The sequence below is a fragment of the Puma concolor genome, chromosome C1 (assembly GCF_028749965.1).
Source record: "Puma concolor isolate L17-30 chromosome C1, mPumCon1.1.hap2, whole genome shotgun sequence".
Classification (NCBI taxonomy): domain Eukaryota; kingdom Metazoa; phylum Chordata; class Mammalia; order Carnivora; family Felidae; genus Puma; species Puma concolor.
This window is the reverse complement of record NC_141674.1, coordinates 63360179-63387437: the sequence shown is the minus strand read 5'-3', so window position 1 is coordinate 63387437 and position 27259 is coordinate 63360179. Positions and strand designations below refer to the sequence as shown.

Here is a 27259-nt window from a genome sequence, read left to right as displayed (position 1 = left end):
CTTTGATTTCAGAAACTTCTAGAAGGTGTTGGTGTAGTTTCAACCCACTTTTCTCCCTCTCTAAAATCTACAGTTCCCAGAACACTATAATTAGAATGGTGGATCCAAGATCTTATAACCTACTAAGTTATCCCAAAGAAATTTAATTGTTCTTATTTTAGTAGATTTACTAAGGCAGAAAACTAGACTGAGGCATTACAGAATATATAGAGATTGGCAGTCTTTGCAAAGAGTGCTAAGATGTTTGATCTGTCCTATTGTCAGGCTAAGAATGCTGTGAGATGCCATTTATGAGGCTACTCTGCCTCTTCAGTGGAGTGAACAGGTGAAGAGGGCTAGATGGGTGCTATGAGAACACCAGCTGCTGAATTTTGGACAGCATGGGTCCCAAGCAAAAGCCCTAATGGTTGGTAGGTGTCATGATCATGTGACGAAGGCACACACATGAGTTGTCTCTTTCCACAACATCAGCTTTATTCAATCATAAAGCAAAGCTAATCACAATTATAAAGCAGGTTCAGGATTCCAAACTCAATGACATTTCACCATGTGATTAAACTTGGCTTCTTACACAGCACACAGAGCAGAACATAAGACAAACCACACAACAAAGGTAACAGAAGGGTGTTGGAGTTAATGAACCAAAGGCAAAGTCAGTCTGTGGGCGTGCAGTTGAGATAAGGCCTCTGTCTGGTCTGGGTCAGCTCTTGGCACTTAATGCTCATTATGTTCAAGCAGTGAAGGATCTCAGGTCTGTTCAGAGATCAATCGGGCAGAGCCTTCTGCAGCAGCTGCCTTTTTTAAGCGGTCAGACATAGAGGGGTCGCGTCTGTAGAGTCTGACAGTTTGCTGCAAAAATCCTCCCCTTTTTAAAGGGGTTTAATCAGTCTTGGGCCCCTGCAGACCTTGTCTGCTTCTGCTTATTATCAGTTCTGGGGTGTCAGCTAATGCTGGTCTTGGTGACATCTTGTAGCTACGGTACCTTTGACTCCTTTCGGCATTGCTTGACACAGGCCCCTGCTTGACCTGAGAGGTTCTATTTTGCTCTCTATGGTAAGAAAGAGATAATAGAAGCAGCAATTGCCCCACATACCAACGGTAACTTATTAATGATCCTTATTTAAAATATATACCAAGGGTCGGCAATATTTATTCCAGAAAGATTTTCAACAAGAATTGGAAATTGGGGTTCAAGTTAAGCTTTGGGTTACTAGACGATCCTATCACCTAAATATTTATACAATATCCATCCGAGAAAGTATTTATCAAGCATCATTAGGGGTCATGTTCTGTGCTGGGTCCTAGAATGTCGGGGCAAGAAAAAGATAAATGTTACCATTGCTATCACATAGCTTGCTGACTAGAGTGTAATGCAAACAAGTAAACAAAATACTATAACACTGTAATATGCCATGATAGGAGAATATAGGGAACCATGGTAGTATACAGAAAGGGGTACTTAGCTTTTAGTTAAGGAGTCAGAAAAGAAAAGGCATCTACATGAAGGATGAATAGGCATCAGATGGACCAAAAGGAGTTGGGCAGGAAGGAACATTCTGGGCAGGGGTAAAAAAGCATATACAAAAGCTCAGAGGAAGATTGTAAAGAATGTTTTTTTTGGAGCATATAAATCTTGGGAAAAATAAACAAAGTCCTGACATCCAGGGTTTTGTAAACATTTGAGCTTTATTCTAGATGGAATACAGAGCCATTGAAAGGCTTTCCAACAGAGAAATGATTTGATATGCATTTTAAGACAATGACTTTGGTGGCATTCTGGAGAATAAACTGGAGGGAGATAATACTTGAGAGAATGAGACCAATGGGGAGACTATTGCAGAAGTTTATATTTGAGAAGATGGTAGCCTGTATTTGACAAATGATGGTATTCTTAGTAGCTGGTGCCATTGTATCTGGCACACTAAAGTTATTTATTCTTAACTTTTATAAGATTGAAGTGTTTGTCATTTTTAACTTTGTATTTCCCATTTTATAATTCTTTAAGAAACCATTCTTATTTCCTCTTTCTTGTATTTTTGTCAATTATTATGTCTTTGCTGCTTCATGAATATCCTCCTGAAAATGTCTTTTCTGGTCTTGACACATATGTATCTTCCACCTTTTGTCATTGCGATTTCTTTTTCAAACCTGAGTACAGAGTTAATGATAAAAAGAAGTAATTATGAAGAAGTATAAGTGAATAGATTCTGGTTGCCACAGCTATGGATAGCCTGGGATTTCCTGGAAAGGACAAGTAGAAAAAAATTCACTGGTTCTCAGCACTGGAAAGAAAGAAAATAGTTTAGAGACAATCAGTGTTCTTAGAGGAGAGAAGGCTTGCTGTAGAGCAATCAATATAGTAGAATTAGAAAAGACTGACATGGATCAACCCCAAAGTGCAAAAAGTAATTAAGGACACAAAAGCACATAATAAATGTCAAGTTCAAAATAGAAGCTGAGAAATTACAGAGTGAAGTTCAGAGTTTAAAAATGACAGAAAAACCAAAGGTGGAAAATGACAAAAAAATTTCATATAAAGCTACCGAAAAGTGCTACAATATTACAGCAATACTACATAGGACAAAAAGGTCAGTGAACAACCCAGAGAGGTGGCTAATGGATAGCAAGGGTGACTCATTGACTGAGAGGGTCTTGTAGACATTGATTTAAAAAAGTAAAATTAAATGAATTAAAGCACAGTCTTGCTAAACAGAGAAATCAACTAAAAATGAAAGAAGTAAAATTGTTCTTTGGAAATGTTACCAGTCAATAGGTGGCAAAGAAATTGAAAATTGGAATTCTCGTATAGGACCAGATATGCTTACTTTTAGGATTGGAGATGTCCAAGGCCTTCAGAAATCCTTTTTTAAAAAGCATGTTACTTTTGTGTGTATTTTGTTCCCTAGTCACCCAAAGTAGGCCATTTTTAATGCTTCCTTGGCTTTCTATGTGTTATAGTATGACACACCTGTCCCTCACCAGGTAAAATAAAGGAAAACATCAAGAATAAGAAGTATAGACATCCTAGCATAAGAATTTCCAACCTATTAAACTTTGGCGGGGTGGCGAAGGGAGGGAGAATGTGCTTGTTGCTGTGTGAAGTAGAGAGTTGGAGGAATGGGAATTGCTCACTCTGGAAATCCTTTGTCTTAATTCCTTTGGGCTGCTATAACAAAAATATCATAGACTGGGTGGCTTAAACAACAACATTTAGTCCTCACCATTCTGGAGGCTAGAAAGTCCAAGATTTGCCAGAAGCCTGTTTCTTGGCTTCTTGTGGACAGTTGCCTTATAGTGTGTGTGTGTGTGTGTGTGTGTGTGTGTGTGTGTGTGTGTGTGTGTGAGAGAGAGAGAGAGAGAGAGAGAGAGAGAGAGAGAGAGAGAGAATGAGAGAGGCAGATAGGCAGGCAGACAGACACACACACACACACTAATCCCATCATGAGGCCTTCACTCTCATGACCGAATTACCTCTTGAAGGCTATATCTCCAAATACCATCACTTTGGGGATTAGGGTTTCAACATATCAATTTGGAGAGGACTCAAACATTGAGTCCATAGGATTCTCAGAGATAAAATTTTCCAAAGAGAGAGTGATTGTTCTTTTTTAAATTGTACATTAAAGCCATCGCTTCTGGCCTTTTGGCTAAGACCAAGTGTATTTGTACGTTAAAGGCAGGATTCAAAGAATGTGGGTGCCTGATTGGTTTATGCTCTATTTGCATTATGCTTGGGGAAACAAGGACCATAAAAGGTGGAGTAGATAGTGAAGGTGGTAGCACCTGAGGTTGGATGGGAAGGGAACTGAAATAAATCACAGGAACTGAGGGAATCAATAGAAGGGGAATGCGAAGAGCTTGTCCTTGCAAGGGAAAGGACTCTCAGGCCTCAGGAGGCTTTTGTGGGATTTCTAATTCCATGTAGCTATTATGCATCTGGTTCTGGAAAGACAATGGTTAACTCTGGGATTACTAATTACACCACTTTAAATGTAATTACATTACTTCAAATGTAACTTTAAAATTTTTCCTTAATTTTATATTTAAGCTTTTCTCAAATACACAGAAAGGTTGAAAGAATATTATAATATAAACACATGTATACTAATTACCTTGATTCAACAGTTGTTCATATTTTGCCATATTTGCTTCATGTAAGTATGTATATTTTTTCTGAATGCCTTGAAAATAAGCTGCAGATATTGTGATATTTACCATAAATGTTTTATATAAGCACAATTTTACCAACACATTTAAGGGAATTAAATATCTAATATATATAATGAAAATAACTAAGTTATCTTCAAATTTTTCCAATTGTTCACATAATTTTTGGATTTCTTTTTTATATTTATTTTAATGTTTATTTATTTTTGATAGAGAGAGACAGAGCATGAGTGGGGGAGGGGCAGAGAGAGGGAGGCACAGAATCTGAAGCAGGCCCCAGGCTCTGAGCTGTCAGCACAGAGCCCGATGCAGTGCTTGAACCAATGGACCGTGAGATCATGACCTGAGCCGAAGTCGGGTGCCCAACCAACTGAGCCACCCAGGTGCCCCTAGATCTCTTTTTTAAAAGCCAGGATTCAAATAAGATTCAGAGATTGCATTTGGCTTTTAGTTTTTACCAATGTCCTTTAATCTAGAAGTTTCTATTTCTTTTTTTTTTTTTTATAGCTTTTACTTTTTAAAGACATTACAGGACAGTTGTCTTTTGGCCGTTCCCACATTCTTTATTTGTCTGTCCCATATGGTGTTGTTTTCCTAGTTCTTATATTATCTGGATTTCCTGCAAAATGAAAGTAGATCTAAACATTTTTGGCAAGAGTATTGCATAGATGATGTCCTTATTACACATTATGTTACTACAAAAGGTATGTAATGCCAGAGTTTCCACTAAAATTATGTTAAGTTTGATAATTTGGTTCCTATGGTAATCACCAGATTTCTTCATTAAGGCATTTTTTTCCCTTTTTACAATTAGCAAGTACTATATGGGATAATACCCTGAAACTTTGTGAATAACCAACAATCTTTCACCTAAAAGATTTTAGCATCCATCAGTGTTCCTTGCTGGAAACAATTAATATCATTAGGAATGGCAATTGATTTCCTAATTGTGATTTTCTAATTTGTATACAATTCTTTCTATATTTATTAGCTGGCATTTTTCTGTGAAGAATAATTTTCCCTCATTAACTGGTATATAATTGTATTTCTTTCTAAAGAACCAGGACGTAGTCATTATTTAAAAAAATGATTATAGCAATTTTGAATATAGAGAAAAACAAACTCTAGCTATAATCTCAACAGTGAGTAAACCAATGTTAACAGTTTGGTATGTTTCTTTCCATTCTTCTTTCAAAGCCTCTAAGTGTATATATTAAAAACTTTGATATGTAAGTTTTTTTATCCAGCCTTTTATAGTTAGTATTATATCATTATCAATTTACTATGTTGTTAAATAGTCTTTAGAGTATTTTTTGCTGGCTGTCTGCCATTTCATAATTAGGATGTGGCATACTTTATTTCCCTGTTCCCTTACAACCAGGGGACTATATATCCTGGTTTGTCCAGGTGAGTTCTTATTTATGACTGTTGTTTTGCAAAATTATTAAAGCACCCCCCTTTACTCCCAGAGTCATATCAATTTGGAAGACAAATTGTATATCACCCTATCATCACTGTACCTACAATTGACCATTTGCATTTTCAAATTTTCTAATCTATTTATTCTTATATAAATCTTCGGATGCATTTATTATTACTTCATGAGGATAAATTTCTAAAAGTGAAGTGACTGGATCAAAGTATATGAAGATTTTTAAGGTTCTGTCTCAAAATTGCCTTATTTGTATTTCTGTTTAAGTAAAATACCATACTGTTAAGTTGGACTCAACAAATTTATCTGCTTCCAACTTTGAATACTTTATTCCCTTTAAGAAGAGTTTCTCAACATTGGCATTGTTAACATTTTAGCATTTAGTACTGTTTACAGAAAATTCTTTTTGTAGTAGTAGCACCTTTGGCTTTTACCCACTACTTGTCAATAGCACCCCACCCCAGTTGTGACAATCAATAAAATCTCTAGATATTGCCAAATGCCCTCTGGAAGACAAAATAGCTCTCAGTTGAGAATCACTGGCTTAGAAATAATACTTGTATAGAGGAGTAATAGCAGCATCCTCCTTATCTAGCTCATTTGTCTTAAGCTATGAGTTTTTGATAAAGAATTGCTTATTTAGCCTACTGGCAATGGTAAATGGTAAAAGTATCTTGTTCAAGATTACATGACCAAAAATGACTGAATAGGAATTTGAACCTAGGTCTGTCTTCAGAGTCTTATCCACAAGACTGAAGGCTCATGTAAATACTGGCATCATGTATGTATCCACATTGCTAAACAGGCAAACAATGGGAAAATAAGTATTTTCTCTCTGATGAGTTCTTTTTTAAGTTTATTTACTTATTTTGTATACACAAGAGAAAGAGAGCACACACCAGCAGGGAGGGGGCAGAGAGAGAGGGAGAGAGACTCTCAAGCAATATCCATGCTGTTAGCATGGAGCCTGACTAGGGGCTCGATCTCACGAACCGTGAGATCATGACCTGAGCTGAAATTAAGAGTTGGATGCTTAACTGACTGAGCCACCCAGGGGCCCCTGGTTAGTTTTTGGTAATCACTTGGGATCTATTTGATTGTTACCAAGGTAATTCTTATTTATTTTTATCATCTGTAAATGGGATCAGCTGTGTGAAATCAATGTATAGAAACATGTACTTTAGGTCCTGGCACATAGTGTATGCTCAATATGTACTGGTTTCCACCTATACTTGCATTGGGTTATCATATCCGTTTGCTAATGGGTTTGTGCAGGGCTTAATGGAGAAACAACTGAAGGAGGACTGATTACCTTTCCCTCTTTCTACTTTCAAAAGCTGCTCTCTCTGCTTTCCCTCAATGTTGATGACCCGCACATTGAAGAAGGGAACAGAAGTCAAACAGACTCCAGGGCATTGACAAGTGAAGGAAACACAATTTAAATCACTGACAGAACTCTTGATCCCTCTTTTTATCTACTGTTTCAAAAGCTGTTTGTTCAGAATAAGAAAGGCATCTTCAAAGAGTACACTGCCTATGTGGTTTAGTTCTGGCTTGTTTGGGGACAAGTTCTAACTCAACAAAAGAAGAATAGTGAGCGGAGAGAGGACAAACTGGGGAGAGTATCACCCACAGATTCTTGCCAGAGTCAGTCCACCACTACTGCCAATTACTTCCTGAGTGATGACGGGATGGTAGAATGAATCTGGGCGACTCTTCTTTCCTAACACAGGAGAAGGAGGTTTGGTTGAAGTTTAGCAGCTAAACTCAACTTAGAACCTTAACTATGATGATTTCATGAAGCATGGCTGGACTAAAACTTGTTCCATTTAGGTTTCTCTTATTCTAAATAGTGGACATTGCTGATTGTGGAGGTTCTTGAAAGGAAAACAGAGAGGCACTATGACAGAAGCACTTTTTCCATAGAAGATACTAGACCAGGAAAGAAAAGAGACTGGATGTGAGATACAGAGAGTTCTCATCTCTTCTTAATCTATTCTTAACCTCAAAGTATGATACTTTATGCTGTATAGTACTCTGTGATGTTTCATACGTTTTTAGAAACATTAGCTCTTTGACCATTACAATGCAACCTCAAGAGGCAAGTCAGGCAGAACATCCACATTTCAGAAGAAGAAATGAAACATGGAGACGTTGTGGTTTTCCCCAGTTTTGAAGAATTAGAAGTGACAGGGGATCCTTGATACCTACATCAGTGTTGTCTGCACTCTACCCCAGTGCTTATATATTTCCAGAGCTTATGCCATTTCTCTGCTCTTAGACTTTTTTTCCTGGCTTTTTAAACTAGTCCATTTGTGAATAGGTTTTAAAAGAGTGATTATGTGGTTGCCTTCCTCCAACTTTAGTGCAACATTCCAGAGTGTGTCTACCGTGTTGTCTGAAATTTGGGTGCTACCTCTACTCTCTATTTTTATGCTTTCCTCTTTTGTGTCCTTGTGTAAGGCTGAGCAGAGTTTATTGCTGTACATAGACCACATTTTGAATTTATGATAGCTTTTCTATTAATGGGTTTGATATTATTGTGTTTCAACTTCTGTGACCCTATGTCAGGACAACTCAGCTTGGGGATATATTTTTGAGTTGTAATTTTAAAACTCTGGCCCTTCTCCCTGTCAAACAAACTTGAACATATAACACCGCTGTCTTAAATAGGACAGAGTTAAGTTTTCTTTTTCAGTAAATAATGGATATTTGAAAAACAGTGTATGCTTAAAATAGCATGCATGCTCCAGGTACCTGGGTGGCTCAGTCAGTTGGGCATCTGACTTCAGCTCAGGTCATGATCTCACCGCTTGTGAGTTCGAGCCCCGCATTGAGCTCTCTGCTGACAGCTCAGAGCCTGGAGCCTGCTTCAGATTCTGTGTTTCCCTATTTCTCTGCCCCTCTCCAGCTCGTACTCTCTCTCTCAAAAACAAATACACATTAAAAAAAGTAGCATGCATGCTCTTTTTTCTCCCCCTCTCTCCATCCTTCTCCCTTTTAGATTGGTCACAATATATGAAAGCATAATACAAAGTGGGCAATGATCTCTTTTAGTTATCATGGTGCTATTTTTAAAAAATTGAATTATATTTTGTTTACTAGATATAAAATAATAACACCAAGCACTTGTGTCTGAGTTACTTTAAAAAAAATTTAATTCCAGTAGAGTTAACATGCAGTGTTATATTAGTTTTAGGTGTATAATACAGTGATTCAACACTGTATTGTATACATTACCTGTTTCACCCATCCCCCTATGCTGCCTATCTCCCCTCTGGTAAACATCAGTGTGTTCTCTATAAGTAAGAGTCTGTTTTTTTGGTTTGTCTCTTTATTTTTCTTTGTTCTTTTTGTTTCTTCAATTCCACGTTTGAGTGAAGTCACATAGTATTTGTCTTTCTCTGAATAACTAGATCCATCCATGTTGTTGTAAATGGCAAGATTTCATGCTTTTTTATGGCTGAGAAATATTCCATTTGACATATATACCACATCTTCCTTATCCATTCATGTATCAGTGGATACTCAGACTGCTTCCATAATTTGGCTATTGGAAATAATGCTGTAGTAAACATAGGGGTGCCATGTATATTTTCAGATCATGGTGCTATTTTAATTTCTAACTTAACTTTTTCATTTTATGAGTCTTTCAGACCCAAGTTACCTTCTGTCCTTCAATTTCAGCCACTTGAAATGGTCAGTGTTTTATTTCTTCTTCCCGTTCTCTCATTTCCTTATTCTATTATCCCCATCCATCCATCCATCTGTCCATCCGTCCATCCATCCATCCATCCATCCATCCATCCATCCATCCATTTCTATCTCTTAGTAGAGAAAGCCCATGTTTAGCATGCATAAAAGCCAAAGCAGAACAATTTCAGAATTTAAAGTTTAAAGGCATTCTTAAATTAAGCAAGGTTAAGTGAGTTTGAAATTTATCTGCTCCTATTTTGAAATTGTTTCATCATAACAATATTTTTATCCCTTAAGTATAATCCTATAACCAAGTTCTCATAATATGTGGGATTTTATGTAGTATTAAAAACTAAGAAGTCTTTGCTTAAGAGGTTGAAATTTAAAGTCGAAAATAGAGTATGAAATTTAAAGAATTTAAGTTTATAGAGTTTAAATTTATAGCACTTAAAGTTAAAATTTAGAGTGTAGATAAAAATGGCTTTCAGTGTCCATCCTGATATGTTGCAGTAATTGATCTTTATGATTTCAGTGGCTGGGCCATTTTAATGTCTCCCCACCCCACCCCACCCCACCATATGATGGAGCCAGTCCTGCTAGCATCATGCATCATGACCCTTCATCTTTGGCATTTTCACCAATTGCCTCGAGATTATCTCACACTCTAGTCTCTGAAGGAAATTAACAGATTGCCAGAAGTTTCAGCAATCCAAAGAAATGTCTTACTTTCTCAGAGAAAACCCTACCTACCAATTTCCATCTTACAAAAGGCATTATGATGAATTTAGATAACTTGGAGCTAAGTGATTAGAGAGTTATTACATTACAAGGGCATCTTATTTTTAGGAGAGAATGGTCAGTCAGAGTCATGTAAACTTAAGGAAGTAAGAAGTAACAGCTTCCTCATCCAAAAGTTTATTGTTTGTGAAATGCTGCATATTTTCCTATATAAAATAGGTTTTCCTATGTTTTATTATGGAAAAATTTGTGTGTGTATTGGGGAAGGGTGTACAAATAATAGTGTAGTAAATCCAGAAGATAACCTAGTTTGCAAGCTAAGAAATATATCTTATTCCCACATTTTGTACTAAAGTTTTCTCTATTGTCTTTTGTTGAAATATGATGAGAAAAGAAAAAAAAGAAAATTTAAGGCAATATCCAGAGCTACACCCCTGAAGGCCTGTTTGTGGGTTCAAATTGAAAAAAAAAAAACTTGTAATGAAATAATCTTTACTAATATTTAAAATATCTAAATATCTTAAACAGTTTTATTGAGATGTACTTTCATTTTATATAATTCTGTTTAAAGTATAAAATTTAATGGTTAGAGCATATTTACAGTATTGCATAGTGATGCAATAGTAATACTGTAAATAGAGCATATTTACAGTATTGCATAGTGATGCAATAGTGATTGCATAGTGATGGTTATCACTATAATCTAATTTTGGAATACTTTCACCTCACCAATAAGAAATCTCTTTAGCATTCACTCCCTATCCCCTAGTCCTAGGCAACCACTAATCTGTCTTTTTTATTGATTTGCCTTTTCTGGACATCTTACATAAATAGAATCATATAATATGTGCTTTTTGGAGATTGACTTTTTTTACCAATAAGTTCTTGTGGTTATAGAAGATAATTGTTTTATAATTTTTAACATACAACTTTTTAAAGAAGAAAATGTCACTTCTATCAAATAACCCCTAAGAAAACAACTTTCAGTCATTTTTGTTTATTTCCAGTCTTCTTCTGTTTCTTATTTTATTCCTTAATTTATTTAGAAACATTTACTACATAATATGGATCAATCACAGTGCTGGGTGCTGGGCATATTGAGGTATAGAAGACAAGCAGTTTAAGAGTTGTTAATAGAATATGTAATAACCATTGCAGTGAGAGCTACAAATGAGAAGTATAGGCTGCTGTCCTGCACAATGTGGACATAATTTAGTTTTTCTAAAGAAATTATTTAATATATGCCTATGTGTATGTATTTTAAATAATTGGGATCCTATGACATAAAATTTAGTATATTTTTTCTCAAAGCTATATTATGAATATTTCCCCATTTCTTTAAATACTCTTTGAGAATGCTTTTTTTTTCATGAGTCCATAATTTTCTACTGGATGGATATACCAAATTTATTGGAAATTGGAACATTTCCTGGAAATTCAACTGCTCACAAGTGGCATTCATCCTGAGGTTTATAATGACAAAAATCTCACGTGTGAAAGCATATGAATTTATAACCAAGGACTACCAATTACTTTCTCTTACTTATGTGTTCCCTGTACCATTTTGCTTCAAAATGTCTCTAGAATCAGGACTTAGGGTTTATGGTTCCTGGATAAAAAAAGGTAGTTATAACACTCTTTAATAACATCTCTCTCTGTCACTGCTTCAAAATATTTGGGAAATCTTAGAGAATTAAAATAGAAGGAATGGTAAAATGACTGCTGAACTCTCATGGCTCTTCTAGACTCCAAACTGAGAGCTCTTTTTAGACTTAGTATACATATTTAGCTGATTGTGGGGAACTTAGGGATAGGAACAGATATTGTTGAAAATAATCCACAATTGATGATGTTTGGAAAGTATTTTCTGTGATATTTATTTATGAGTTTGTTTTTTATTTTTTCTTTTCTAATTTTTTGTTGTTCTTGTTTTGGTATATTTCTGTGTGCTCCCACCTTGTTTTGCATGACCTTCTATTTATCTGCAGTCATCTTTTTTGTGTGCAGCTCAGACCTATTGTCAGATGTCTCATTGGGGTTAAAGTCATCCAAACATAAATCTTCTTTTTTGGTGTCTTGCTTTTCTCCTACCCGTTTTGTGTTGCCATTTTCTTCCCCACTTTTGCCTTCCTTCTTTTGTTTTCTTGAGCTATTTGCCCCAATTCTGTTCCTCTTTGACTTTCTTGGTCATAAGGTCTCTTTTACACTCAGTGTTATGGCTGCTTCTTTTCATTCTACTGTGCTTTGTTATTCTGTGCTGGCTTTCTCTCTTTCTTAGTGTATTTAATATGTGTTTCACCTTGGCTCTGCTCATTTGTGCTTCTGAACTGCTGCAGTAGCTTCCCACACATCCTATGTAGACTCAGGGAAAGGAAAGGGAAAAGACAGCTGCTCTAGTCACTAATGAAACAACACCTCCAAATGCAGATTCATTTAGAAAAGGTACAAACTGAAGAAGGAAATTTCCCTAACATGTTTCTCCCAATTAAGAAGTTTTAAGTGCCTGGTTGGTTAAGCATCCAACTCTTGATCTCAGCTCAGGTCTTGATTTCTGGGTTGGGAGTTCAAGTCCCACATTGGGCCCATGCTGGACCTGGAGCCTACTTCAAAAAAAAAAAAAGAATTTCTCTTGTTGGAGACCAGGATGTCCATCTTGCCACTATTATTCAACATAGTATTGGAAAAACCCAAATCGACCAGGAGGAGGTCAAACTTTCACTATTCACAGATGGCATGATGCTCTATATGGAAAACCCAAAAGATTCCACCAAAAAACTGCTAGAACTAATTCATGAGTTCAGCAAAGTTGAAGGATATAAAATTAATGCAAAGAAATAAGTTGCATTCCTATACACCAACAATGAAGCAACAGAAAGAGAGCTCAAGGAATCGATCCATTTACAATTGCACCCAAAACCATAAAATACCTACGAATAAATCTAACCAAAGAGGTGAAAAATCTATACACTGAAAACTATAGAAAGCTTATGAAAGAAATTGAAGAAGACACCAACAAAACCTGGAAAAATATTCCACACTCCTGGATAGGAAGAACAAATATTGTAAATTGGTGTAGCCACTATGGAAATGACCTAGCAATTCCACTCCTAAGTATTTATCCAAAGAAAACAAAAACACTAATTTGAGAAGACATATGCACTCTTTTTTTTAATGTTTTTTAAAAAATGTTTGTTTATTTTTGAAGGAGAGAGAGACAGTGAGTGGGGGAGGAGCAGAAAGAGAGGAAGACACAGAGTCCAAAGCAGGCTCCAGACTCTGAGCACAGAGCTTGATGCGGGACTGTAACTCACAAATTGTGAAATCATGACCTGAACCTAAGTTCACTCAACCGACCAAGCCGCCCAGGTGCCCCTAAACATATGGCACTTTCATGTATATTGCAGCATTATTTGCAGTAGGCAAGATATGGAAGCAATCTAGGTGTCCATCGATAGGTAAACGAATGTGTATATATGTGTGTTTGTATACATGAGTACATATACACATACGTAAATATACACACATACATATGTACACAATGGCTTTACTTAGCCATAGAAAGAGTGAAATCTTGCCATTTGCAACAGCATAGGTAGACTAGGGGCTACTGTGCTAAGTGAAATAAATCAGCTAGAGAAAGACAAATACTATATGATTTCACTTCTACATGGAATCTAGGAAACGTAACAAATGAACAAACAAAACAAAAAAGAAACAGACTTATAGATACAGAGAACGAACTGATGGTTGCTAGAGGGGAGGGGTTGGATGAAATAGGTGAAGGGGGTTAAGAGGCATAATCTTCCAGTTATAAAATAAATAAGTCATGGGAATGTAATGTACAACATGAAGAATATAGTCAATAATATTGTTAACAACTTTGTGTGGTGACAGATACTAACTGGACTTACTGTAGTGACCATTTCATAATATATCTAAATATTGATTCACAATGTACACTCAAAAATAATATAATACAATGTTAAGTATTCTTTTTTAATATTTATTTTTAACATTATGTTTTAAATTCCAGTATAGTTAACATATAGTTAACATAATTCCAGTATAGTTAATATTATGTTTAAATTCCAGCATATATTAGTTTATAACATACAGTTATATTAGGTTGTATATTAATTGTTTTTTAATAAAAAAATGTTCTCTGGCTTGAGTCCAGAGATTCCTTATTGTTTTCAACAGCCTTTAAAAATAGTCTGGCCCTCCAAATATGATTATCAATCATCATATAAATATGATTATCTATGGAGTCATACCCAATTCTTCCCATGAACATAACTATTTTAGAGACTTTTAATGAGGGAGATATTTTTTTTTTTAATTTTTTTTTTCAACGTTTATTTTTTTTGGGACAGAGAGAGACAGAGCATGAACGGGGGAGGGGCAGAGAGAGAGGGAGACACAGAATCGGAAACAGGCTCCAGGCTCTGAGCCATCAGCCCAGAGCCTGACGCGGGGCTCGAACCCACGGACCGCGAGATCGTGACCTGGCTGAAGTCGGACGCTTAACCGACTGCGCCACCCAGGCGCCCCAATGAGGGAGATATTCTAAGAAGCTTCTTTGAACCACTTTGAAATAGGTTTTAAGATTTTCATATTCATGATATGCTTCAATACTCCATATGACAGGAAGTTTCAAGAAGTCTTACTCTAGCTTGCAAGAAAAGGGTCAAAGAGTCAATTTGACAAAACTTGTTGTGGGGCTACTATAATACTGTATCCTATGCTGGATGCTGGAAACTTCTAGGGGAGTAGGCATATGTAGTACCTGACCTGGTCACAGTCTAACACAGAACTCACATTCATCCATCAGTTCATTCATTTATTTATGCCACATAAATGAACAGTTTTAGGCCTTGATTTAACTAGTTCACAGCCAAACTGTTGCTTATTATCCATGGGAACTCATGCTTTAGATAAGGAACTCACATGTTACATATAAAAAGAATGATATGTAAAACCATTGCATTCCATGCTATGTAATATTTCATATTGATACAACATTTCAGATTTTGGATTAATATACAATTTTTTAAATAACCAAGAGCTTTTCATTGGAGCCCTAACTATTCTACTTGGACCAGATAATTTCTTTTTTTTTTTTTAAATTTTAATGTTTTTATTTATTTTTGAGACAGAGAGAGACAGAGCATGAGCAGGGGAGGGGCAGAGAGAGAGGGAGACACAGAATCCAAAGCAGGCTCCAGGCCCTGAGCTGTTAGCACAGAGCCTGACGCTGGGCTCGAACTCACAGACCATGAGATCATGACCTGAGCTGAAGTCGGATGCCCAGCCACCTGAGCCACCCAGGTACCCCTGGACCAGATAATTTCTAAGACTCCTTTCAGTTATTTAAAATAAAGTTTTCTGATCTTATTCATGTCTGTTTTATAATAAATGTTATTAATAAATTGCTCTCCATCTGTAAGAATCTTATACCTGAAAGGCCTTTACATAACTCAGACAAGTTAAAATTATAGTTTCTGGACCCAAACATCACATTTTCTTTTCAGTTATAACAGTGCCCCCAATTAGTACTGGACATAAGGTCTGGGTTTGTCCTTATAAATCAGTGCAATTCTCTGGCCTTGAGTAATTATGTCAAAATAATTCACCTTTATTCATAATTGGATATTTAAATAAAAAGTCTGTCATTACCTTTGCATAGTCTGAAACAGACTGCTTAGTTGATGCAATCAGTATGTTTTCCGACAATGTGTTTGAAAATACTAATTAAGTACCAAAAAATAATCTTGTTCTAAATCAAATTTTTGTTGGTAAAGGGAAAGATGAAAAGAATTATCTCAGATTGGAGGGAAGGAGTCCAAAAAGAAAAGAAGCTCATTCATTCCCTGTCTATGTTTCATTTTTCATTTAGACACTATGTCAGCATTTCCTTTAGCACATGTAGAGTATCTGATAATTCACAGGACAGCTGCATTGACTCACCTGGAAATGTAACACATTTTTATAGTTGTTGTCACCCTCAGGATCTTGGTGTGACAGACAAATGTTGGCTGAAAGGCCAGTGTAGAAGAATGTGGATCAGCTCTGAAGGGCTCAGAGGTTAGATTCAAGTATAGAGCTATTATCAAGTTTTAGCTACTGATATTTGGTTCTAGTAAATGTAACAAAAGAGACTGTAAACAAGAGCCAAGTAGGTTAGATTTTTTTTCATATTAATAGTAACAAGGTGTCGTTTTAATAGAAAATGATAGATTAGCAGTCCTTTACATATTATTGATTTAAAAATTAGAGTAAGATTCATTTGCAGCAACATGGATGAAGCCAGAGAGTATTATGCTAAACAAAATAAGTCAAAGAAAGGCAAATACCATATGACTTCACTCATATGTGGAATTTAAGAAAGAAAACAGATGAACATAGGGGAAAGGAAAAAAAAAAAAAAGAAAAGGAGGCAAACCATAAGAGATTCTTAACTATAGAGAACAAACTGAGGGTTGGTGTATAAGGGAGGTGGGTGTGGGAATGGGTTACGTGGTGATGGGTATTAAGGAGGGTACTTGTGATGAGCCCTGGGTATTATATGTAAGTGATGATCCAATGAAAACAATATTGCACTATATGTTAACTAAATAGAATTTAAATGAAACTTGAAACAAAACAAAAGGATTAAAAAAATAAAAAAGAGTAAAATTAAACATTCTCATCATGCAATAAAGAGAAGAGGTAATAGGAAAAGAATAATTTTCCCTTCAGATTGAAACTCCTCTTGTATTTCCAGCTATGTATTGATCAGCATTGTTGAATGCATTCATTTTCAAGGGATTGGTTGGCAATCTTTAACTAGAAATTTAAATCTAACTAAAATTGTTTTAGATGTATACAATGAAACATATTTTTGTTTGTATATGCCATTTAAGATGAGTTTTAAATTTACTAATAGCACTCTGTTATATTTCTATCAACTCAGCATATTTTAAGTTTTATGTGGTTTATGTTATCCATTATCTAGTAAATTATGTGGTTTATGTCATAAATTATGTGGTTTATGTGGTTGAATGAATTATGTGGTTTATGTCATCCATTATCTAGTAAAAATGGATAAAATTAAGGACAAAGATGCACTTTACAGCATCCTTAGATTATGAGTTCTATGAATAAAATATTTAACAAATATCTGAATTTGAGAAGCCAAATGATTGGATTCTGATAAACACGATTCCTCTATTAAAGTCATATATACTGGCAAGCATATTTGGAAAATATGTTATGCCAATTCATCTAATTCAAGCTGTAAGATGAGATTTGCACCAAAATTATAAATGATGGTCATGTATACAAGTCACCCTAGAACTTCTTTCTTCTGTTTAATGTTATTTGTGTGGTCCAGATCTGAGTCTCCCTTTAATAGCATTGGACCTGATGTCAGATCTAGATTCCAATTCTGGCTTCACTGATGACTGACAATGTGACATTGAATAAATCCTTCTATCTTGGGTTCAAGGTTCTCATATGTGAAATGAACCTAACAGTATTATCCTACCTAATTGATGGAGTTGGTATAAGGATCAAATAGAATTAAGTAAGAGAGTGGACAAAGAGCTCTGAATACTGTAATCACCCCAAGTAAATTAGCAATAAAAATAGGATAGGCAAATACTTTTTAATAGAAAAAATTTACTATTTTCCAGTAACAGAAAGTGAAATTTAACTGGCATAAAATATAGAAGGGAAACCTGAATATGGAATATGATCATATGGCTGTCCATTTCCTTCCTTGCCCCTCTTTGTCTGGTTAACTTTACTCATACTTTCTCAGAAGAATCATACCCAACAGCTTAATCTTTCACTCATACCCCATTACAATGGGTGATTATGCACTACCCCCCCATTATACAACCGAATGCTCACCAGACTTCTTCTTCATAGCACATATCGCCTTTTGTAATATCCACTTTTGTGCATGTTTGATTGTCTCTCTCATTAGGTCATAAGCTTCATGAGGGTGTCAACTTGTTGTGCTCACATACCTGAACACCTTATAGTATATGGCACCAAATCATCATTGTATGATTGTTGGATAAGTTGCAGCTGTTAATATGTTTATCTAAATCAGTTTGAGTCACTAACCAAAAATTGGGTTCAGGATTGCTCAACAACTCAACCCAGTAATCTGCAGAGATGAAGGAATTGTCAGTCATTCTACCTGAACTTTCATTAATTATGTGATGCAGATTGCCATCTTTGGGGCCCAGGCTTCAAAGTAAATCCAGTTCTTTTAATGTCATAAGAAAGCAATTTCTGGTTTTAGTACTATTTATGAACTGCATTCAGTCATCTTAGATGTAAAAATCTTCTTGTTGTAAATAAATTGTGAGTCAATGTTTCATTATTCATTTATAAAATAATTCCTTTAAGTAGGATTACATTTTCAGAGAGAAATCCATATCTTAAGGATTTTATTTTTAACTTGAACTGGGCTTATTTACATGAGGACATTTTCAGATTTATCGAGGCCAAGCCATAGCACCTCTACAAGATTGCTCTGTGGACTTAGCCCTGGACCCAGAGGCTTATGAATTCCTGTCACAGCTCTGCACATAACTTCTCTGTGGCCTTGTGCCAGTCAGTAAGCACTTCTGGACTTAAATGTCCCAGTCATGTAATTGGGAGTATAATATGTGTGCCTTCCCTGACTCACTTGAATGGGGAGAGGATTAATGAATAGACTGGCTTGACCCTACCAGGGAGAAAGAACTAAATCACTTGCTTTTTATGGGGTTCATTAACTATTTGAAGCTGGTAGCTATTTAGTGCTTGGAAAAGACAATTTACTAAATGACCCCAGGTTAGCCTCAAAGATATAATGCACTTCTCCAAAGTGAGAAATTGTTCACTTCCTGCTGGCAGGAGCAGGCATCCAACCTTGTATGTCATTCTACAAGAGTAGGTTTCATAAATGTGCATATTACTCACAATACTTTGCACTTTGTTAATACCTGATAAAAACAGTGCTGGTGAGATTGTACTCAGAATATATTAAAATGGATTTTATAGATAGGTAATGTTTGTTCAAATGAAAAGCACTCTGCTGTACTTAGTATTTATGTTATTTTGCATTTCTAATTACTTTCTTGGGAACAAATGTTCAAGCAAATTCTATTTTTTTTGAAAAATTTTTAATGTTTAGGTATTTTTGAGAGACAGGGACAGAGTGCGAGCGGGGGAGGGGCAGAGAGGTACACACAGAATCTGAGGCAGGTTCCAGACTCTGAGCTGTCAGCACAGAGCCTAAGAGACAGCACCCAGCCAGACGAGGGGCTCAAACACACAAACCGTGAGATCATGACCTGAGCTGGAGTCGGACACTTAACCAACTGAATTATTTTATAAATGAATAATGCACCCAGGTGCATCCAAGCAAATTCTAAAAATCATATTTGCTTTTATGATAGTAATGCTTGTTCAATCACCCCTCAACACACATATGTGTAAAGTCTATTTTTTTAAATTAAAAAGTATTTTTAACTAATTGATGTAACTACCATGTAAAGGTCTGTAAAACATGATTTGTGTTATAAAAGAAGTCCCCGTACTTGAAAGGTTTAGAAAGTACTGTCCAGTAACAAGTCTGACTATATTTAGAATGCAAGTCTGACTATATTTAGCAGTCCTTTCCCTGACTATAACAGATTTAAGATAACATTTTGGATTTTCCCCAATGTTAATACCACTTCTGTTTCATTAACTAATTTTCTGATCTTTGTTGATCAAAACTGAGTTCAGAGTGCAATATCGTTATTCTTCCTTTTAACACTTCAAACAGGGATTCTTATCAAGGCACACCAAGAATTTATTAGATACAATGCTTTTAGCAAATAGATTTCTGTGAGATGCATAGCTTTTTGAAGCCCTCCATAATTGCCATATCTTGAGATGGTATATGTGAATGTGTTTAACACAATGTCTAGTAACAACATAGTAGATATTCAGTAAATCTAAGTTTTCATTCTCTTTTTGCCTTTAAAACATCTGTTTAGGAGTGTGACATTCATAGCCTCCAAATAGTGAAATCCCCTGAGTAGTCTCGGGTCTCTTTCTTTCTCCTTTAGTCCTCTTACAAGTTTTCTACTCGTAGCACTGCTTTTTCTCCAATCCAGGTTTCTTTTCCCTGAAATATGCATTGCCATCTCTGAAATCTAGATGTGAGTTTATCCTGTCAGGTCTGGGAAATATATTATTTCCTTTGTCTAGACTGTCCTTGCTCTTTCTGTTCTTCGAGACTCTTATTTAAGGACCGCCTACTTTAGTAAGCTTTCCCTAACCCTCTGGTTTGATTTAGATGTCCCTCATCTCTTCATATGCATCTCTACTAGTATTTAAAATACTATAGTTGTTAGTTCCCTAATCTGCCTCATCCACTAGACTGTAGGTCTCAGCCACTGAGGTTTACATGCATTGTATTTCATCTCTGTAATCCAGGGCTTAATATGTGATCAGCATTCAGTAAATAATATTTACTGATTCTATAAATAAAGTTGCATTTATTTCCTTGTGTTAGTATCTTAAATTTATTACCCATTGTGCTTTGGAGTATAGACATCTCAGATCATAACTCATTCCTGCCTCTTCTTTACAAATGGATTTCTCATGCAAATTATTGAATATTTCCTTCATGGTGAGTCTTCTTCCAATATCATTCATGTCCTCCAAAGTAACCCTTCTATTTTTATAGTTTTAACTGAGCGTTTTAACCTTACCACTTTCATTTCCCATGTAAAGCCTTCTTGGTCAAAGCTGTAAATTTCTGGGCAAACATATTGATTCTTACATTCCTGTAACCACCACTAACATCAAGAAATATGCATTTTCAGCCCCCTTATAATCCCTCCAATGTTCCCTCCCAATCACTACCACTTCCCCTAAAGGTAAATATTACTTTAACTTCTTTAAAAAAATTTTTTTAATGGTTATTTATTTTTGAGAGAGTGGGCGGGGGGGGCTGGGTGGGTAGAGAATGAATGACCAGGGGAGGGGCAGAGAGAGAGGGAGATGAAGCAGGCTCCAGGCTCTGAGTGCTCAGCACAGAGCCCGATGTGGGGCTCAAACCCACAAACTGTGAATTTGATCATGACTTGAGCTGAAGTCAGACGTTTAACCAACTGAGCCACCCAGGTGCCCCTATTATTTTAACTTCTAACACCAGTTATTACTTATTTATTTTTTATAGCCCAAGATGAAAATTATAAAAGTGAGAATTACTCATTTGTAGAATAATATAAACCTTGCAGGAAATGGGAATTTTGTATATTAATTATATTTATCTTAAGAGAACTTTATCATACATACACACATATATGAAGTCACTTTGCCAACTTAAGCTCATAAAAATGAAAAGGGTTGGAATAAAAATTTCCCCCTCAGTGTATAGGGAAAAATATGTAATAGTCTGTGACACAAAATTTGGGATTTTGAAAAAAACCTCTTTCTCTTTTCAAAGTATTGTACATCCTCTCAGATTTTGCATATCCAGCCTACTGATGTGGACACATTAGAGACCTTTTCAAGCTCTTACTTTGGTGACTCAGAGTATTGCTATGCCATGGCCAATGGAGGATTAAACTGGATGAACATTATTATTGGAATAGTTCTATGACTGTTTATATAGACACAGTTTCTCTTTCTTTTTTAAGAAATGTTTTTTTTTTAAGTTTATTTATTTTGAGACAGAGAGAGAGACAGACAGACAGTGTGAATGGGGGAGGGGCAGAAAGAGAGGGAGAGAGAGAGAGATTCCCAAGCAGGCTCCATGCTTGCAGCTTTGGAGCCTGATGCAGGCCTTGGACCCACGAACCATGAGATCATGACCTGAGCTGAAACCAAGAGTCTGTCGCTTAATCTACTGAGCCACCCAGGTGCCCCTCTTTTTTTGTTTTTTAAGTATATTTATTTTGAGAAAGAGAGAAAGTGTGAGTGGGGGAGGGGCAGAGAGGGAAGGAGAGAGAGAATCCCAAGCAGACTCCATGCTGTCAGCGCAAAGCCTTATGCAGGGCTCGATCCCACAAACCATGAGATCATGACCTGAGCCGAAATCAAGAGTCAGATGCTTGTGGTTTGTTTCCCTCTCTTCTCTTTTTCCTCCCACTTCCCATATGTTCATCTGTTTGTTTCTTGAATTCCACATATGAGTGAATAATATATTTGTCTTTCTCTAATTGAGTTAATTCGCTTAGTATAATACATTCTGGCTCCATCCGTCATTGCAAATGGCAAGATTTCATTCTTTTTGATGGCTGAGTAATATATACAATATATATGTATACCAAATCTTCTTTATCCATTCATTAGTTGATGGACATTTGGGCTCTCTCCATAGATTGGCTATTGTTGATAATTCTGTTCTAAATATTGGGATGCATGTACATCTTCGAATCTGTACTTTTGTATCCATTGGGTAAATACCTAGGAGTACAGTTGCTGGATCGTAGGGTAGTTCTATTTTTAGTTTCTTAAGGAACCCCCATACTGTTCTTCAGAGTGGCTGTATCAGTTTGCATTCCCACCAACTGTACAAGAGGGCTTCCCTTTCACCACATCTTCGCCAACATCTGTTTTTTCTTGTGTTGTTCATTTTCAGCATTCTGATAGGTGTGAGGTGGTATCTCATCATAGTTTTTATTTGTATTTCCCTGATGATGAGTGATGTTGAGCATCTTTTCATATGTCTGTTAGCCATCTGGATGTCTAAGGAGAAGAATTAATTGACATTACTTGAGAGATGTTAAGAAAGAGTTGAGATCATGTGAAACTACTCAGTGATGCCTATATGTTTTTGTAACTATTCCTGTGGCTGTGTCACTTTGTTTTTAATTTTTACATATATGTTTATTTATTGAAATATACTTGACATAAAATATTTTATTAATTTCAGGTGTACATAATAGTGATTCAATATTTTTATATATTATGAAATGGTCCCATGATAAATCTAGTTACCACCCCTCACCCTACAGTTATTACAATGTTATTGACTATATTCCCTATGCTGTACATTGCATCTTCATGACTTATTTATTTTATAACTAGATGTTTGTATCTCTTGATCCCCCTTACCTATTTTGCCTGCCCCCCCTCCAAACCCTCAACATTCTGGCAACCAACAATTTGTTTACTGTATCTATGAGTTTGTTTTTGCTTTGTTTTGTTTTGTTTTGTTTTTTGGATTCCACATTTAGGTGAAATCATATAGTATTTGTGTTCCTCTGTCTGACTTATTGCACTTAGTATTATACCTTCTAGGTCCATTCATGTTGTCACAAATGGCAAGAGTTCATTCCTTTTTATGGCTAAGTAATATTCCATTGTATATATACTCCACATCTTCAATATCCATTCATTTATCAGTAGATACTAGTTTGCTTCCATATCTTGGTTACTGTAAATAATGCTGCAATGAGTATAGGAGTGTATATATCTTTTTGGACTGGTGTTTTCATTTTCTTTGGATAAATAGCTAGAAGTGAAATTGCTGAGTCATATGATAGTTCTATTTATAATTTTTTTGAGGAAACTCCATACTATTTTCCATAGGGGCTACACCAATTTATATTCCTACCAATAGTGTATAAAGGTTCCCTTTTCTCCACATCCTCACCAATGGTTATTATTTCTTGTCTTTTTGATATAGCCATTCTGACAGGTGTGAGATGATTTCTCATTGTGGGTTTGATTTGCATTTCCCTGGTGGTTAGTGATGTTGAGCATCTTTTCATGTGTCTGATGGCTATCACTATGTCTTTTTGGAAAAATGTCTATTCAAGTCTTCTACCCATTTTAGAATTAAATTATTAGTATTATTTTTGGATAATAAATTAAGTTCTTTCTCTATTTTGGATATTAATCCCTTATCAGATGTATGATTTGAAAATATCTTCTCCTGTTTAGTAGGTTGCTTCTTCATTTTGTAGATGGTTTTTCCTTCATGTGCAAAAGCTTTTAGTTTTATATAATCCCATTTGTTTATTTTAGCTTTTGTTGCCCTTGTCTGAGAAGACTGTTTAAAAAAATGTTGTGAAGACCAATGTCAAAGAGCTTTCTATCTATGTTTTCTTCTAAGAGTTTTATGGTATCAGGTCTTACATTCAAGTCTTTAATCCGTTTTGAATTTATTTTTGTATATGTTGTAAGATAGTAGTCCAGTTTCATTCTGTTGCATGTACCTGTCCAGTGTTCCTAACACAATTTATTAAAGAAACTGTGTTTTATCCACTGTATATTCTTGCCTCTCTTATCATAGATTAATTGATCATGTTATGTGTGAGTTTTTTTCTTGGTTTTCTTTTCTATTCTATTGGTCAACATGTTTTTGTGCCAGTGCCATACTGTTTTGGTTACTGTAGCTTTGTAGTATAGTTTTAAATCATGACGCATGTTATCTTCAGCTTTGTTCTTTTTTCTCGAGATTGCTTTGATTATTTGGGGATATTTTCTGGTTCCATAAAATTTTCAGGACTTTTTGTTCCAGTTTAGTGGAAAATGCCATGGAACTTTTTATAGGATTTGCAATGAATCTGTAGCTTGCTTTGGATAGTATGCACATTTTAACAATACTAATTCTTCCAATCAATGAACATGGAGTATCTTTCCATTTATTTATATTTTCTACAGTTTCTTTCATCAGTATTTTATTGTTATCAGAGTGCAGGTCTTTCACCTCCTTGGTTAAATTTATTTCTAGGTATTTTATTCTTTCTGTTGCAGTTGTAAATGGAGTTGTTTTCTTAATTTCTCTTTCTGATAGCTTGCTATTAGTGTATAAAAGCAACTGATTATGTTAATTTTTTATCCAACTACAGTTTACTGAATTCATTTATTAGTTCTAATAGTTTTTTTTTTGGTGGAGTCTTTAAAGTTTTCTACATATAGTATCATGTCATTTGTGAATAGTGACCATTTAACTTCTTTCTTTCCTCCAATTTAGATGCTTTTAGTTTTTTTTTTCTCTTCTTGCTGTGGGTAGGACTTCTAATACTAGACTGAATAAAAGTAGCAAGAGTGGGCATCGTTTTGTTTCTGATTTTAGAAGAAAAGGTTTCAACTTTTCACCATTTAGTATGATGTTAGCTATAGGTTTGTCATATATAACCTTTATTATTTTGAGGTACGTTCCATATAAACACACTTTGTTGAGGGTATTTATCATAAATTGATGTTGAATTTTGTTAATGCTTTTTTTCATTTTTGAGATGATCATGTAATTTTTATCATTCGTTTTGGTAATGTGGTATATCACGTCAATTTGTGGATGTTGAACCGTCTTCATATCCCTGAAATAAATTCCACTTGATTGTGGTATATGATCCTTTTAATGTATTGTTGAATTCAGTCTGCTAATATTTTGCTGAAGATTTTTGCATCCATGTTTTTTAGGGATATTTACTATATTTTTGTTTTTCTTTCTTTCCTTCTCTCTCTCTCTCTCTCTTTCCTTCTCTCTCCCTCTTTCTCTCTCCTCCCCACACTGTGTGTGTGTGTGTGTGTGTGTGTGTGTGTACACATGTGTGTGTTGTCTTTGTCTGGTTTTGGTGTCAGGGTAATGCTGACCTTATAAAATGATTTTGGAAGCATTTCTCCCTCTTCAATTTCTAGATAATTTGAGAAGGTTAAGTGCTAACTCTTTTTTAAACGTTTGGTGTGATTCACCTGTGAAGCTGTATTGTCTGGACTTTTTTGGGGGAGGGGGGCTACTGATTCAATTTTGCTGTTTTTAATTTGTCTATTCAGATTTTCTATTCCTTTGTGATTCACTCTTGAAAGCTGTGTTTTCCTAGGAATTTATCCATATCTAAGTTTTCCAATTTGTTGATGTTTAAATGTTTGTAGTAGTCTCTTATAATCCTTTGTATTTCTGTGGTATCAGTTGTAACATCTCTTTCGTTTCTGATTTTATTTATTTGGGCCTTCTTTTTCTTGATAAGTCTAGCTAGAGGCTTATCAATTTTGTTTATATTTGCAAAGAACCAACTTTTAGTTTAATTGCTCTTTCTTATTTATTTGTTTATTTTAGTCTCTGTTTTGTTTACTTCCACTCTGGTCTTTAGTATTTCCTTCCTTCTTTTAACTTTGGGCTTTGTTTTTCTTTTTCTAATTCCTCTAGGTTTAAAGTTAAATTGTTCGCTTGGTAATTTTTATTTGTTTGCTTCTTTAGGTAAGCCTCTATTGCTATGAACCTCTCTATTAAAACTGCTTTTGCTGCATCCCATAGATTTCAGAAAGTTGTGTTTCCATTTCCATTTGCTTCAAGGTTTTTTTTTTTATTTCCTCTTTGTTTTTTTTTTCATTGACCATTGGTTTTTTAGTAATGTGTTGTTTAGTATCTACTTGTTTGTGTTTTTTTTTTTCCAGTTTTGTTTTTGTAACTGATATCTAGTTACATACTGCTGTGGTCAGAAAAAAGGTCTGATATAATTTCAATCTTCTTGGATTTGTTGAGACTTGTTTTGTGGTCTAATATGTGGTCTATCCTGGAGAATGTTTCATGTACACTTGAAAAGAATATGTATTTTGTAGTTTGGGGATGAAATGATTAGTATATATCTATTAAGTCTGTCTAGTCTAATGTGTTGTTTAATGCCAATGTTTCCTTACTAATTTTCTGTTTGGATGATCTGTCCATTGATACAAGTTGGGTATTAAAGTCTCCTACATTTATATTACTGTCAATTTCTCCCTTTATGTCTGTTCATGTTTGATATATGTATATATACATCTATATGTACTTCCATGTTGAGTGCATAAATATTTAGAATGTTATATCCTTTTCTTGGATTGACCTCTTTGTCTTTTGCTACAGGCTGTTCTTTAAAGTTTGTTTTGTCTGATAATTATTGCTACATCAGTTTTCTTTTCTTTTTGCTTCCACTTCCATGGAATATTTTTTTCTTTCTTTACTTTTAGTCTCTGTCTTTAGATATGAAGTGTGGCTTTTATAAGAAGCATATAGATGGGCCTTATTTATTTATTTATTTATTTATATTTATATTTTTATTTTTTATTTTTCTTTTAACATTTATTTATTTTTGAGAGACAGACAGATCATGAGTGGGAGAGGGGAAGAGAGAGAGAGGAAGACACAGAATCTGAAGCAGACTCCAGGCTCTGAGCTGTCATCACAGAACACAACGTGGGGCTCGAACCCACAAACCATGAGAGCATGACCTAGGCTGAAGTCAGGCGCTTAACTGA

At 35.3% G+C, this 27259-nt stretch overlaps 1 protein-coding gene across 8 annotated transcripts in view; it reads left to right on the top strand.

The window, feature by feature from the left end:
• SLC44A5 (solute carrier family 44 member 5) overlaps nt 1-27259 on the top strand; it is a 385583-nt gene that overhangs the window by 76085 nt on the left and 282239 nt on the right. The window lies entirely within an intron of this gene.